The sequence below is a fragment of the Palaemon carinicauda genome, chromosome 1, assembly GCF_036898095.1.
Source record: "Palaemon carinicauda isolate YSFRI2023 chromosome 1, ASM3689809v2, whole genome shotgun sequence".
Classification (NCBI taxonomy): Eukaryota; Metazoa; Arthropoda; class Malacostraca; order Decapoda; family Palaemonidae; genus Palaemon; species Palaemon carinicauda.
In genome coordinates this window covers 25,363,041-25,375,540 of record NC_090725.1, presented here as the reverse complement: position 1 = coordinate 25,375,540, position 12,500 = coordinate 25,363,041, and positions in this window count along the sequence as shown.

Genomic DNA, 12,500 nt, shown 5'->3' with positions numbered 1-12,500 from the left:
CATAATATTATAAAATGTTATTTTCATGATGAAAACTTATCTGAACTCTGAAAGAGAGAGAGAGAGAGAGAGAGAGAGAGAGAGAGAGAGAGAGAGAGAGAGAGAGAGAGAGAGAGAGAGAGATGCTCATGTTATTTAGTGTGTTTCTTAAGATAATTTTCCCTCTTTTGCCAATGAATGCTCACATAAGAGAGTTTGATAATAAAAAATATCAGTTAAGATGGATATGAAAAGGAACAATGATTCCAAAAAGAAAAATATGAATTTTCTCTTGATCCTCACCCCATTTTTAGCCAAACTTCAACAGTGAGCAGCTGGCACAGTGGAAACATCTGCTTGCCAGACAAAATTCACAGTAAACTTTTCAAATTGGCTCGGCAATGTGTTGTTATTTTCATTTTGTTTTGTGCTTTGGGGGTACGTAACGAGTGCTGTTTAAGTGCAAAAAAAAAAAAAATTATATGTAATCCATGATAACATAAATTTACTGAAGATGATTTTCAGGAATAATATATATTTGATATTGATAATACAAATTGGGAGACTTGATGTAAGTGTAAGTAACTTTATAGTGCTTTATAGTAAGAAGTACTACACACACAAGTATACATACCTGGGGATAAATTATGAGAATTGACAATAAATGATGTTTGAATATTATCGAAACCACGTGAGAATTTACGAAAGAAAATAACTACATTTAGTATTTTTATCCTATTGAATTCATCAAACTCACAATGAAATAAAAACGCCAGCCATTATATTTATACAGATCATATATATAATTTTCTTGATGACTCCAGGATAGATGGATTGAGGCAAGAAAATAAAAGAAATATCCAAGCATAAATTTACATTTCAGCCTTTTATAGACGTGATTCTAGAAAATTTCTTTACCCAAATTATGGGCCTGTGTTTGCCTGATTGCCAGGTGGTGTGTGATAAGCTAAAGGGTTGTTCTTTCGAGAACTATTTTATTTAAATATATTATTTTCTTTTTTTTTGGTTAATGGGCAGTTTTATTCAAACACTACCCTTATTCCTTTTTTTCCAAAAAAAGGTTTATGACATCGAGCATAACATTTGCATAAAATAGTAACCGGAAAGGTGATATATATGAGGAAGTTAAGAAAATAAGAAAGTATGGAAACATACATCAATTCATTTAAGGATGCTTCAATCAATTAATTGGTTCATTAATAAATTCTACTCTTTAAAAATGAAAATAGTATATTCTCATATTTAGTATATATGATTATTAGACAATAAAATAAATTCCTGTTCTTATTCAGAAAGGTAATCAAAAACTTTCCATCTGTACGATAAGTATTCAGGTCATTTCGCATATAACATAATATTAATAATATTTCGTTCTATTAAGAATATATAAGCCTGAGTAAATAGTTGTGATTTACAAGATACTCTTATTTCTTATAAATAAGATCTTCCCAAATAGCTATGCTAAATTAATGAAATGATTGTCAGACAAACAAAAGCTTTTTTTTTTTTTTTTTTTTTTTTTGTAAAGTGAATAATATGGTAAGTTGTATTTATTTTCTACTTTACCAGTTTTATAATTTAGTAATGTTCTCTTCACTAATCTTTCAAGGTATACAAGAATAACTATGGTGGCCTATTGGAAAAATCTCTGCATAGTGATCTGCTGGACAGTGATTCTAAATCCATACAAGCTCAATAGTTTCTTGTAATCTTTGCAACCTCTTCATCCTTCTAAACTAGGGATGGGGTCTTTGGTGGAGCCTATACGTCTACCTGCTAAGTTATGAGCAGCCATTGCCGGGTCCTAGCTTAGGTGGAGAGGGGATTCGGTTGCTGATCATATATATGTATATATGTGATCAGTCTTAAGAACACAGGAGGAGTTCCACATGCTGTTTTTTTAGCAGAATCCAATGCAGATACTAATCCTTCCTGTAATGGTCTATAAAATTATTTGAATAATATAATATGAAAACATTAATAACACCTACCCTAATTGCTGCAAAATTTCAGTAGATAAACCATTCTATTGTTTCATCCTGAATCATGTATGTTATTCACATGTTCGCTAAATATTTTTAATTTTTTAATGAATGTCATTTCAATCCAGTACTACATTCCCCACATATTAGAAATATTAAAAAACACACACCAGGATTAGAATTACATTCTAATCTATAACTTTTAGCAACCATCAAAGGATTGGGGTTAATTAGACAGATTTAAGCAACATTGTATGAAGTAGAGTATTTGTTTCCACTTTTATTAGAAAACCATTCAATATATATATATATATATATATATATATATATATATATATATATATATATATATATATATATATATATATATGATAAATTTTTGCCCATTTAAACGTGTTTCTTTAATATTTCAAATAAGACATAAATATTAATACATTAAAGTCTGGATTCTCTTAACGACCTGGGGAACAGAGCCCCAGGCGGAACCGCCCAAAGACTATGATATATGACCAGCGGGGATTTGAACCCTCGTCCAGGATATCTGGTATGCAGGCCTGGGGATCAGAGCCCCAGGCGGAACCGCCCAAAGACTATGATATCGGACCAGCGGGAATTTGAACCCTCGTCCAGGATATGTTCCGCAGTGACCATACCAGATATCCTGGACGAGGGTTCAAATTCCCGCTGGTCCGATATCATAGTCTTTGGGCGGTTCCGCCTGGGGCTCTGATCCCCAGGTCGTTGTGAGAATCCAGACTTTAATGTATTAATATATATGGCTTATTTGAAATATATATATATATATATATATATATATATATATATATATATATATATATATATATATATATATATATATATATATATATATATATATATATATATATATATCCTGGAATATTATTTACATGATAAACTTTCTTACTCTAAATAGTAGTTATCATTGATTCATCCTCCTTAATAAATGTGTACGACTTGATAGATGGATTAAAGGAAAAGATCATTAGTGACTGAAGTCTGATTTTTCGTACTAAAATAGATTTTTTTTCTCAAGTAATATAAAGGTTAAAAAAATATGAATTTTTTTTTTTATCAATGTCTTCTCTCAGACTGTTTCATATCCTTCCCTCTTATAACACGAAAAGAAGGACATTTTGAATTTCGGCTTATATTTACATTATAATCAATAAAACAAATGATAATTTGATATAGATATATCATTACTTTAGCAAGACTGAATGTTTTCTGAAAGATAAAAATGTACATATACCGTGCGTCAAACCTTGCAAAATGCTTATCATGAAATATAATTTGACATGAAAATACGTACAAAATGAAAATGTGATGAATATCTGGATAATATATTTTTCCATGTAGTCAGTAATAACTTGATTATTCATTGCATACGTAAGACTAAATTGTAACATCATTCTTTTTATAGAATATAAAATGAATTTGGCGTAGAGTGCAATTCGTAGAATAATTTTACTTTCAGGCTTATTACATTTCTTCTTTTAAATTATTTAGGTTTTTGAATAACATATTTTTTTTTAAAGGTTGGTTTTCCAGGCTATAAATGTCAATGCCCTAACATGAGAAGCGAAAAATTTTCCTCATGGAAATAATAATGTAAAATTAAATAGGTGTATGATGATAGATGTAAATTTACACACACACACACACACACACACACATACATATATATATTATATATATATATATATATATATATATATATATATATATATATATATATATATATATATATATATATATATATGAATATATATATATATATATATATATATATATATATATATATATATATATGTATATATATTTATATATGAATATATATATATATATATATATATATATATATATATATATATATATATATACTGTATATATAAATATGAATATTATATATATATATATATATATATATTATATATATATATATATATACTCTATATATATATATACATATATATATATTTATATGAATATTTATATATATATATATATATATATATATATATACATATACTGTATATATATATATATATATATATATATATATATATACAGTATATATATATATATATATATATATATATATATATATATATTCATATATATATATATATATATATATTATATATATATATATATATATATTCATATGTTTATATACATATACATGTATGTATATGTATATCTATATCTATATATATACATATATATATATATATATATATATATGTATGTATATATGTATGTATATATACACATATATAGTTATGTATATATATATATATATATATATATATATATATATACTATATATATACATATATATATATATGTGTGTGTGTGTGTGTGTGTATGCATATATATATATATATATATATATATATATATATATATATATATATATATATATATATATATATATAATTGCAATGAATCTGAGATGATTTTAACATAATAATCATGTATCCTTATATCTTCAAATTAAAGAAAAAAACATATTACTTAAACTAAGGTCAGACTTTGCTGTGTTTGGTGATTCTTTTTGAAGCATGTATAGGTAAGAATAATCCAAATGCTTGAAACTTCTTTTACTTGCGAGCTACATTTTTCAGTTATATTTGTACACATATTTCACTTTATTTTTATGGATATCTAAGAACCAAGATTCATACTTAAAAAGAATGTCGCTGGACAATGAAAGTACACTTAATACCAAGCAGATAAGGTAAAAGTCCTAACGAAGCAATTTCACATTGCAATGCTTCGAATGTAATTTCTTTGAATTATACCTTGCATCAGCAGACTTTTACAAGGTAATATGTTATCTGAAGATTTATGAACTTATATCATCTATTTCCATGGGACCCATAAGTTAAATTTCTCCAAAGTACAATATATATTGCATAAAGAATAAAAAGCTTGCTCGTATTTTTTTTTTCGCAAAATGTTTAAGTAAAAATTTTCCTTATTTTCGCATTGAATTCCTTATATTTATTTTGATATTTAAATATTGTGAAACTAGATTAGATATATATGTTTTGCATATTATTAAAACATTATTTCCTAAATACATTATGGAAACATTATTTACTACACAGATAGCAGGACCTCCTTAAAGAGCAATATCGAATATCAGGCAGAATATTTTTTTCTTAATTATTACCAATTATTTTCTTTTTTTTTTTCCTTGGTAATAAAAACAATGCAGAAAAAGCTATGATTGTAGCATTATATTATGATATCGAGGAAGCAATTTATACAATTTATAAAATAACTCCAATTACCTCCAAGCTGAGTCTTCAATGTTCAATCCTCATAACTGCATCAGCTTTATCCTGAAATCTGTGTAATTTTATTACAATTGGCAATTCTGTAACTGACATTATGGAGAGAGAGAGAGAGAGAGAGAGAGAGAGAGAGAGAGAGAGAGAGAGAGAGAGAGAGAGAGAGAGAGAGATTCTTTATATTCTAAAGACGAGTCGTTATATTCTAAGAAGTTCCAAATCATTGATTACATGCAGTCAATTACAAATCAATAAATCAATTATACTTAAATTTGTAATCTACATATTAATTACACTATAAGGGAGAATACAAAATATCCTCTAAGTAGTGTATATGAGAATTTACGCTGCAAGCTAATTATATGATTTAATTAATAGGACTTTGATTCTTATTCCAGTAACATTTTACAATTTCTCGACCAATGAAACAATATTAAATCCCCATAATCTCTTCCATGAAAATAGTTATAAAGCCATAGCCTCTATACCATGGTCTTGCACTGTCTTTTGGCACAGTTTTCTTGCTTGAGGGTACTGTATCGCACGCGTTTCATACAATTTCATACACTATAACAGTTTTCCTTTTATCTTATCATTTCCTCTTCCCTGCACTGTTAATAAACCAACCAGTATAAACCGGATAGCTAATGTTTAATTTTGTTCGAATATTTTTAACGTTCTTACTCATAAGACCTGGTATTCAAGCTCGATGTCTGTTTGATGAAGTTTAGCTGCATTTACCTTTCATCTCAGTTACAAAATTATGGCTCTCTCGCACAATTGGTGACCATCCAAGGACTCACTCTGTCTTGCCAGCACCCTCACCGCGGTGCCCTACTGTTTGATGATGCTGATCACCTATTCTGACTCTTCCACATAACCCACCTCAATAAAACTGCTGCGTTTTGCCCACGTAAAAGCCGTTGACTGGTTCCAAAGGAACAAACCTCGGTTTCGCATCAATGGCGTGACTCTCTGAAATTGTAAAGCCAACTATGTCGTCACAGGGATCCCGAGGACACATTCCCATAAATCTCTGATTGCCTTTGCAAATAACGGGATACCCTAAAAAGCATACCACTCCCTCAAAACATACCTCCTGCAGCAATACTCCCAATTGCCAGCCTCTTCTTAAATAGCTAAGCTTTTTCAGCTCTCTCAACAACCAATAGAGACCAAAAAAATTCACCTACCCTCAGTGAAATGACCAAAAACACTTACCTGCAATCGTGAACCTGTACGCGCTGTCATCCCTAAGTTCAGTATTTTGTCCATAAAGGCCCCGATGACCAAAGTCGATGCCCTTATGGACAGCCTCTACATGACCTTCAAGACCTCCATCAACACTTCCATTCCTGACGAAGAGGACAACTATTCAACATCGACCGAAGCTGACGTGAATGAGTAGGACACTGACACACAAAAGTGGCGTGCTGAAGCAGCGATAAAGTCACCCAGCACCCACATATACTGCTTCTTTCTTACTCATGTACAACCAATGACATCATCAGCCACTTAGTGATGCCCATCGGCCACAGTTATGCTACTACCACTCTAGATTAAGGTTGCTGTGAAGAAATATGCAAATGGTTGTCAGTGTGCAAAAACCGTCTAAATAGACCATCACTTGCGGCAATGTCTTTCTCTGTCACTATTCTTTTCTATTTATATGATCCAGGTAAGGGTGTGCCATTTTTGGTACGCATGGGTGATTTCTGTTCTCTTTTGCCAAGACCACTCTCCAGAACATGACGCACTCTGCACAAGTCTGCTGATGTACGCCTGGTAACTGCCAAGGGATCTGCGATACCCACCCATGGTTAAGATAATCTCACTTTTTGAAGCGCCTAAATATGATATGTAGTTTCTCATTGCTGACATCACAATGCCAGTCCTTGGTGCAGATTTCTTCTCACATTTCCACATCTTAATTGATATTACTCACCGGCAGTTAGTCAACTCTGATAGGTACTTCTCGACACCTCTCCAATCAGCGCCTATCGACCTCGCTCTCCAGATTCAGGCATCAGTCACCGGATCGTTTGGCAGCTTCCTTGCCGCATTTCAACCGTAGACTAGTGAGATTTTTAGGAATACACTGTTATGTGAAAAGATGGAAATGATTATTTTTTGTAAGGTTAAGGTCACTGTCAAGCAAATTGTCCTAATCTCGTAATCAGCCATAAATCTGGACATTGTTGTCAAAGAGACTTTAAACTTTGTTCATATTTGAGTGTATAAAAATCTACGACAATTAATATATGATAAGTCGAAGGTCAAGATCAAGCCCAAGGTCAAGGTCAAGCATTAGGTCAAATTAATGGTCATCAACCATATGGCCACAATTTTAGTCGTAAATAATAGAACTTGCAAGGATTTTAAATTGTTATGCAAAGACCCGCAAATGATTAATAGATTCTGGGAAAGGTACGCCGGTTTCGAGAAATAAGCTGCCATGGTGAAGATCTGCAGTCTCAGAGGGCTTTTCTAGTAATGGGTGTGCAATGTACCTACCATTTGAACATGTAGTCAGAGACAGGGCTCCCTTCAGCTTTTATCATTATGTCCTTAAAGAATTTACAAGAAGTTTCATAAGCATTGGTTCAAGTTCCAAAAGAGGTAGTTATACTTGACTAGTATATCAAATAGATACTAGCTGCTTATAGAGGCTCTCTGAGCAAAATTTGGTAGCAATTTAGCCTTCGAGCTTAACGTTATAGAAAGTGTCTGAAGAAAGAACTATCAGTGATATTAGCCTTCTGGAAGCGATATAAACGTTGTAGAGGCTGTGCAGTGAGTGCATGTAGTACTGAAGCCTATGATTTACACTTAACCCCATGATTCTCCGCCTTGGAATTTGAATTTATCTGGTAATCTAAGAATAGGAAATGTTGAAAACAAATCTAAGGGAATTTTATTTCCTTCTATGATTACAAGCATGTGATTATGTAAACATGGTTCCTTCAATTCCTGTTTCAAGCTATTTTGTAACAATGGAATAGCGAAGGGTGAAACTTATTTTATGGATTTAGTGCTAACAGCTTTGATTCCATCTATATGCAATCTTTATATGGTTTTCTAGCATAATCAAAACACTGTACAGAAGAGTCATTATTATATTCAGCTGATATCACCCGAGTTCACTTTTTATATGATTCTCTTTATACTTGGAAAGAGGGTGAAATATATCTCTCAAGTTTATTTATATTTCAATGATTTGTTGGTTAACTAGCATTATTGATCCTTAAAAATGGAATTATTTCAGTATCACGGATGATTAATATAATATTTCACTCAGAAAGATATTGAAAACTTCACATTATGAGACTAGCTTACATAGAAAAATAATTATTTCGAATTGATAAAAAAAAAAATCAATAATGGATTTTCATCTTTACCTACAATTGGGAACTCAACATTTTTTATTAATAATCAGTTGCAATAAGTTTACAGTATATTTGAAGTAAGTTACTTTCCCAAAATATTATACCTTACCATAAATATTTCCTGGTAATTATGCACATTCAAAATGTTGTATTGATTTTATTTCTTCCCCACTCTAGTTTTTCATATGCTTTTTATTCTAGTAATATATATTGCGTTATTATTGCATCTATCTCTTCACGTTTTGATGACCTTCCTTTGGGGGTACTAGAAAAGATATTAGGTTGCATAGAATAGTAAAGTAAGGCACTTCTTTATTCTCAGGGGGCGTAATAGCATTCTGTTCTGGGGCGATATATCATGGCTAGTATGATCAATAGTCTCTAAGAACTAATATCAAGCAATTTATTGCACAAATATCTTACTTGAAAATATTACCATCCATTACCTTTTTGGGAGGCATGATTGGTGGTTCAGTGTGAAGGTAGCTAATATTACTTCATATAATAAAAGCATCTAAAACATTTTTGATGTTCCTAAAGCGGAATTTATGAACAAAACCAAATGATTTGGGCAACGCTGGAATCTTTTAGTACTTCAGAATAATGGAGGTCGTAAGAATTATGTACCCATGTTCAAGTAATGGTATGCTTATACACTGTTTTCTTTGGCTCCTCTCTTTTATGTCTAAAATGAAACGCATTCGTGATATTGATAACAGGGTAAAGCATTCAATCTTTAATAAAATTTAGCTTATTCTATAGTTACCAGTTTTTAAATGATATAATATCATTAAAAAATTATAGTTTTATGTGCAGTGAACAATATATAGAAACGAATAAAGGCTAATGATAGCTGAAATGGTTTCGTATGTATGCATGCATGAATTTATGAGTTTATTTGAATAAGATCCTTATTAGATAAATATTGATTGAATAGATAATACTAGTTCACATGTACCAAAGAATGAAATAGAAGAATATACTTGATGTATGTATGAGCATAGCAAGTGCAAAGTTAATGTTAATGGAGTCTTCTCAAATGAATTTCCAGTGAACAGTGAAGCCTCCAAGGGAATGTGTTGTCACCTATGTTGTTCATCCTCCTCATGGATTTTGTAATGCGTAGAACAGTCAGAGATGGTTTAGATGTACTGGACTGGATTGGTGATAGAAATTTAGCAGACCTAGTGTATGCTGACGATGTTGTCCTTGTTAGCACAACACTAAAGGATTTGCTATGCTTACTTACCAGAATGCATGAAATATTACACGAGGTTGGGCTGAAGATAAATAGAAGAAAGATAGAGATTATGAGAACGGAGTATGCAATGGAAGATAAAATATCATTGGAAGGAGAAAGGAGTAACGAGGTAGAATCATTTCATGTTTTTAGGAACTATGATCTCCATTATAGGGTATTTAGAATTAGAGTTTAGTGAAATGTTGAAAAAAGCAAATTAGACATTGGCTAGGTTAAGTAGAATTTGGAAATCAAATGGCGTGGAATTACATCTAGAAATCCGATTATACATCAGTTTAGTGAGATCGGTGTTACTGTATGGACATGAGTCATGATATGACAATGAAACAATCTCCAATATATTTAGTAGATTTGAAAACAAAGCCCCATGAGGATATTGAGAGTTAAGTGGCAGGACAGGATTAGAAATAGAACTATAAGAGAGATTACTCGAGTGCCATATGTGGATGAGATCATGATGAGGTGTAGATGGATATGGTTTGGGGATGTTCTTCGCACTCCTCAAGAGAGATTAGTTCACCAAACGTTCTGCTGGGCTCTACAAGGGACTAGAAGAGTTGGAAGACCCAGGCCTATATGCCTCAGGAGTATGAAGCGCGAAGTAGGAGGTGATGAATGGTGAAGTATTGATTTAAAAGCTGAAGACACAGACGACTGACGAAATGTAACCGAGGCCCTTGGCGTCAATAGGTATAGGAGATGATTATGATGTATGTATGTATGTATGTATGTATGTATGTATGTATGTATGTATTTAACATTATTACTCATATCAATGCATTAGATTTATATACTTCCATGCTCGGTTTATTATTCACTACTCCATTTCTTTACTTGTTTTTTTGTTTAAGGTTCTCCGCCAGATTCCATTTTGCTTCTCTAAATATGGCACCATAATGACAATAATTCTCTTTTTATAGTTCATAAATGAAGTATCTGTTTTGATGTTGTTCCTGTTTTTTAATTATTCTATTTTAATTGTTCATTTCCTTATTTCCTTTCATCACTTGGTTACTTTTCTGCTGTTGAAACCCTTGTGCTTATAGCATCCAGCTTTTCCAAGTAGGGTTTCATGTAAGTTAATAATAATAATAATAATAATAATAATAATAATAATAATAATAATAATAATAATAATAATAATAATAATAATAAATATTATATTAATAATAATAATAATAATAATAATAATAATAATAATAATAATAATAATAATAATAAAAATGATAATAATAATAATAATAATAATAATAATAATAATAATAATAATAATCACAGAACGCTACACAATATACAAAATACAGCACCTCTAGCATAGAAAATATACATAAGGTCCTTGTAAACAATTATATATATGTATAATTATTTGTTTAAGATACCTTTTCATATTTTTTATAAGTGAATAATAAAGCATAAAAATATGAAATGACAAATAAACACAGACAGGCTAACAGAGAGTCCATGTCTTTGTAGTACGTTGAGCAGTATGTAAATATTGTTCCCTTGTAGTTAGCATAATTAATACTTCGCCAACAATGATTAAATATTTTTCGTAGAAATTCGTAAGTAAATGCAGCATTTGAAATTAAAATTTTACCGCATTAGAAATTATATTTTAGGAAAATTTTGGTTTAAATAAATATGAGTTAAACTGGTAACGAAAAATTATGTAGATTTATATAAAGATCTGGTATTGTATTTAGATAACATGTACCAATAGGAGGACAGTATTACTTCAGGTTTGTTGCGTATGTATATATATATATATATATAGGAAATAATTGCATACGAATGTTTTAATATTAGGGTATAGAACACAAAATTTGTTGGAAAAGCCGGATGCTAAAAGCCTAAGGGCTTAGACAATGATAATAATCCATTGAGATAAGGAAATAAGGAATCAGAATTATTGGGCCTGAGTGTACTCATAAGTATTACTACTATTTAAGCTACATCCCTAGTTGGAAAAGCAGGATGCTCTAAGCCCAAGAGACTAGACAAGGAAAATAGCCCATTGAGGAAAAGAAATAAGGAAACAGAATACTGTTACTGTGTGTACCCTGACGTAAGAGATTTTCAACCGAAGACAGTGGATTTTCAAACTTCCTAACGATCCCCTTCTGATTCTTATTATTATTATTATTATTATTATTTGCTAAGCTACAACCCTAGCTGGAAAAGCAAAATGCTATAAGCCCAGGGGCCCCAACAGGGAAAATAGCCCAGTAAGGAAAGGAAAGAAGGAAAAATAAAATATTTTAAGAAGAGTAACATTAAAATAAATATTTCCTATATAAACTATGAAAACTTTAACAAAACAAGAGGAAGAGAAATTAAATAGAATAGTGTGCCTGATTGTACCCTCAAGCAAGAGAACTCTAACCCAAGACAGTGGAAGACCATGGTACAGAGGCTATGGCACTACCCAAGACTAGAGAACAATGGTTTGATTTTGGAGTGTCCTTCTCCTAGAAGAGCTGCTTACCATAGCTAAAGAGTCTCTTCTACCCTTACTAAGAGGAAAGTAGCCACAGAACAAATACAGTGCAGT